This window comes from Polypterus senegalus, chromosome 3, assembly GCF_016835505.1.
Source record: "Polypterus senegalus isolate Bchr_013 chromosome 3, ASM1683550v1, whole genome shotgun sequence".
NCBI lineage: Eukaryota > Metazoa > Chordata > Cladistia > Polypteriformes > Polypteridae > Polypterus > Polypterus senegalus.
This window is the reverse complement of record NC_053156.1, coordinates 300,516,406-300,521,792: the sequence shown is the minus strand read 5'-3', so window position 1 is coordinate 300,521,792 and position 5,387 is coordinate 300,516,406. Positions and strand designations below refer to the sequence as shown.

The 5,387-nt window shown below is 39.5% G+C and overlaps 1 long non-coding RNA gene across 1 annotated transcript; it reads left to right on the top strand.

Moving 5' to 3' along the window:
* Nucleotides 1-240: 240 nt before the first annotated feature.
* On the top strand, nucleotides 241-5,014 carry LOC120526359. The gene is made up of 2 exons (XR_005633130.1): nucleotides 241-327; nucleotides 4,833-5,014. It is a non-coding gene; the product is annotated as an uncharacterized LOC120526359 (long non-coding RNA).
* Nucleotides 5,015-5,387: the final 373 nt, after the last annotated feature.

Here is a 5,387-nt window from a genome sequence, read left to right as displayed (position 1 = left end):
AAGTTTTTAGGAAAATTTGATTTAATGTACTGTAAATTCCGGCAATGAATTCAAGACTGTTTTGCATCTTGCACAGCTTGTCTGTGGCTCCTGGCAGGCTACAAGAAGCACACTCTTAGTTGATTGAAAACACTGTTAAAACAGAGAAATACTTTATTTGATGCAAATTAGATCTTTTGTAATCGCTCCATATAAACTCTAGTAGACGCTCTGATAGTCGGAGATCCTCAGACCTCATCAAGTGAGCTGAACATCATGTTTGCTGCCCGTGTACTTCACATCATGGCTGCCATTGCTGTGCTAGCCACACTTGCTGCTGCTGGTGTGGTGAGTATTACTGCTGTTCTACAAGTCCTCTTGCATAAATCTGTGTCATTCGTTCATAGAAGTATTCAGATTTTTAATTTAGTACTTTGTAGAAGCCTCATTGGCAGCAATTCCAACTTTGAGTCTTTCGATAAGTCTCTACAAGCTTTCAAACTCCATTAAATTAGTTGAATAGCTTCTGTAAACTTTCATCTTCAGAGTTAAAGTCTTGGCGTTGGCTCTTCCACTTAAGGACACTCAGATATTTGTTCTGAAGCCACCGCAGCATTGTCTTTCTGTATGCCTCAGGTTATTCTTATGCTGAAAGGTGAACTCTCACTCTAGTCTGAGGTAACATATGCTCTGAAGCAGGTTTTCTTCAAGGATCTCTTTGTATTTGACTACATTCGTTACATTTTGACCAGTATCCTTGTTCCTGCTACTTAGAATCACTTTAGGAATGGTACTGGTAGGTGATGAGCAGAGCATGGTCTTCATCAAGACATAGGCCTTAGAGGTTTTTTTTTATCACATCGTAGAATCTTTTCTGTGATGCTCGAAGAATTCCAATCAGGAGTTAGCCATCATAAATGACTGATTGATGGAGTACTGCTAAGATGTTTCTCTTTCTGACAGCTTTTCTTATCTCAGTAGGTGATTTCTAAAGCTCTCTTACAGTGACCATTGGGTTCTTGCTCACCGTCTGACAAAGATCTTTGTACCCAGTTACTCAGTTTGGCCAGACAGCCAACTCTAGGAAGGATCACAATGGTCCCAGACTTCATCCATTTCACACTTATTGAGGCCTACTGTGCTCCTGGGAACACTCAATCCTGTACAAATGGTTGTATACCCCTGTCCTGATCTATAGTATATCACAATAATTTGATCGTGGACGTCTACATGCAGTCCCTTGAACTTCATTGTTTGGTTTTTGTCCTGATATGATGTGTGAAGTGCAGACCTTCCATATACAGGTTCAGGTGTGACTTTCTAAACACCATCCAATCAATTCAGTTTGCCACAGATTTAGTCCAATCAAGTTCTAGACACGTCTTAGGGAGAATTAAAGTAAACAGGATAAACCTCAGCACAAACTGAACTTCCACTGAAAAAGATCTGAATATTTACAAGAGATTTCAGCTGATGATTTTTAATAAGTTTGCAATCCTTTCTGAAAACGTCTTCACTTTGTCATTATGGGTTATTGAGAGCAGATTGATGGGCAAAATGGCAACTTTATCCACTTAAATTAAGTGTGTATAAAGTGGAGGGGTCTGAATACTTTTGAATCCAATGTATATGAAAACAGCTGCATGATTCAATCGACTCCTTCATTAAAGAGTACTTTTCAACAGCAACAACAACAATATTTATTTATATAGCACATTTTCATACAAATGATGTAGCCTAAAGTGCATTACAGGATGAAGAAAAAGAAAAAAGACAATATATAAAAATAAAATTAGGCAATACTAATTAACATAGAATAAAAGTAAGGTCCGATGACCAGGAGGACAGAAAAAACAAAAAGAGAGAGAGAAAAAAAAAAGAAATCTGCAGGGGTTCCAGGCCCCGAGACCACCCAGCCCCCTCTAGGCATTCTACCTAATATAAATTACCTCAATCAGTCCTCATGGTTTTCAGGCTTCAAATGAAAAAACTTAAAGATGATGGTCAAGTGGACATCTGGCCTTCAATCCATCAGCATAGGGGCAGCATGGTGCTTTGATTGGGTGCTGGTGGCACAGATCACCACCACAGAAAATTGGATAAAAAACAGCAAAGAAGGTAGAGGCTAGTACGGATTTTGGATCCACCATAAATGATAATGATAAGTAAATGCATATACAGAAACATCAGGATTAAACTTAAATGAAGCTATGAGAAAGCCATTTTACCATAATGAGTTTTTAGCAGGTTTTTTTTTTTTTTCGCTAATAAAAGATACAAAGTCATGACTGTTCTCCTCTAAGGAGTGTCATAGCTGTCATCTTGTGTTTCAATAATTGCGTAATAAACTGAATTATAGAGAAATGTCGTACTGCAGACCACTGTGGCTTTGTAATTCAGGAGCTCCAATGAAAAGCCAATTGGTTTACAATTTTATGTCACCTGATTTATATAACAAAACTCCAGGAAGGGCCTGGCTGTGGCTCACAGAACTACAGGACACTCCTACCACAAGACACACCCACTAAGAGACACGCCTACTTGATGGTCGCTGTTACTCCTGAGGAAGTCCGCCCTCCCACAACCCTCCCCTTAACCACAGTGTAAGGAAGTTTTTGTTATGTTTTGGCCAGCATTCCACATCTGGCTGGGGTTCAAATGTCTCTTTAATGTGTGTTTTGTTCATTTTTATATTTGTTGTCATTTCTGCATATCTTTGTATCTTTTATTATGTGCCATTTTACTGTTAAATATAATTTCTCTATTTGATTCTGTATTGATTATTATACATATGCTTGCTAGCAGATAGCTTTTGTCTATTTAGTCAGCAGCCATATCACCCTGTAGCCCTAGACTGGTTGCCCACTGAAGCTAAGCAGGGTTGAGCCTGGTCAGTACCTGAATGGGAGACCTTCTGGGAAAAACTAGGTTGCTGCTGGAAGAGGTGTTAGTGAGGCCAGCAGGGGGTGCTCACCCTGTGGTCTGTGTGGGTCCTAATGCCCCAGTATAGTGATGGGGACGCTATACTGTAAAAAAAGCACCGTCTTTCGGATGAGACGTTAAACCGAGGTCCTGACTCTCTGTGGTCATTAAAAATCCCAGGATGTCTTTCGGAAAGAGTAGGGTGTTACCCCGGCATCCTGGCCAGATTTGCCCATTGGCCTCTGACCGTCATGGCCTCCTAATCATCCCCATACACTGATTGGCTTCATCACTCTGTCTCCTCTCCACCAGTAAGCTGGTGTGTGGTGGGTGTTCTGGTGCACTATGGCTGCTGTCGCATCATCCAGGTGGATGCTGCACACTGGTGGTGGTTGAGGAGATCCCCCCCCTTGTATGTAAAAGCGCTTTGAGTGCCTTGAAAAGCGCTATATAAATGTAATAAACTAATTATATAATTATTTGTCTCTTGTAAAATATTTTAATTAAAGACTTCATTGACCCTGCCCTGTTGTTACTCTTGTACAAGTTTAAATATTGATAATAAAACTGTGCAATCCAGAGTAGCAGACATTTGACACCGATGGTCCATTTATCAGTAATTTTCAAATTCATAAGAAATGCCCACTAACCACATGTTTCTATAATTAACTGGATTTTCAAGAAGTGTGAACAACAGCTGTAGTTCAGTCATCTCTTTCCTGGTGTTATGATGACTCCACATGTGTGGTAATAATAAAGATGTACATCCCACCCTGAGTTGGCTTCATGAATTTGACTTTGACAGGCCCCAAGAGGCACAGCCACTAAAATTCACCTTCAACCGACTTCTCTCAATCTTATAAAGTCTACAAACAAAATCGCAGTCCCTTGTGGTTTTTTAAATGCACTGGCATTGCTGAGTTCTCTGGTGTGTATTGCTTCACTTTGATTTTTGATTTTTTTTTTTTTTGACCCTTGTGCTTTGTCTTTTGAACATTCTTGAAATATGTGCACTGAGACTTGTTTGCCTGTTGATTGCCACGTTGAAGCAACTCCTTTTGTCTTTGTCCACCTCATAGCTATTTTTTGCAGCATTTTTTGCATGTGCAGCTGGGGTTTGATGGCTTTCGCCCCTTCTTAGTGAGTATTTTGAATCATTTGTGGGTCTTATTCTTAGTAGCTGTCTATTTCATGACAGTTTAATGAGAACAAAGCACTAGCTAGGATTTGAATTCGGCTTGGGATGTCCAATGCAAACAAATGAACATTTCACAGAGCGTGAATATTTATCAGATGTGTCCAATTTTATAGATCATCAATGGAGCAGAGCTGCGGAGGTCTAGAACCCACCTTTTATGGAATTACATCACTCAAGACCTCATGGGTTATTTCTGAGCAAACCACGCAAGAAATGAACTGTGCACTGATATAGAAACTGGGTTTGGACAAGTTGATTTTCATTAAAAAAGGACAAAAATATCTGCAATTGGAGCTAAACATTAGAAACTCATTTAGTTTAACTCCACTAAAAACTGCATTGTACTGGTGATGACTTGGTGTTGTTACCATAACAAGAATCAGAATCACATTTATTGGCCAAGTGTGTTCACACACAAATAATTTAATTTCTTATTTTATGATGACTCTCCAAGTATGGTTGCATGACAATCATACATGTAATTGATAAATTAATGCCTGACATAAAGAGAAGACAAAAAATATGAAAATATTTGAACAATCGGGCTGTGCTTTTATGTCATGTAAGTGGTGGTTCAAGTAGACCCTCTTTCAGACAACTGGCAGTTTAGCTGCACAGGACCTACTTCAGATAACTGCAGCGCCATATCAGCGCGTGAACTCACATATCTCATGGTGATTGGAAGCTTTAAAGTTGAACAACTCATTAATTGTTTCATTTTTCTGTCTTTCAGATACAGCCTAGAGGTGTAACTCCTTCTCCTGTTCCACTGTGGTAGAGGCCTTTGAATTCTTTGATTGAAGAATTCATCACTGGAGCAGAACCACTAAAGGAGCTGTCTTTTTCCTCCATTCCTGTTTAACAATGGCTCTAATTCTGTTTCACTAAGTTTAAGAATAAAATCTGCTCTCCTCATGACTGATTATTGTGCAACTTCAGAAGCCCAAATGTGACAATATGCATACAAAGGGCAAGACAGAGCAAGAAATACTGAAATAAATAAAGAATTAAGCCTCAGCTGTATGTAAGAATATCACATCAGATATCATGATCATATTGAGTAGGCCAGCCAAATTAACTGTGCGCTGGATGGCCAAGTTTAGTCTCAGGCTTAAAGTGGGCCGCTACACACAGCTTCTCAGTTTTTATACTTTGCACATTAAGTGTTTTATTTGTACTGGCAGTTCACATGTCTGCCCCTCCTTCCACCTTCAATCAAATGTCAGTGTATCTCAGACCTCGAAACTCCTGCCTTCCCCCTCATCTTTGTTATGAACTGCTGCTATAC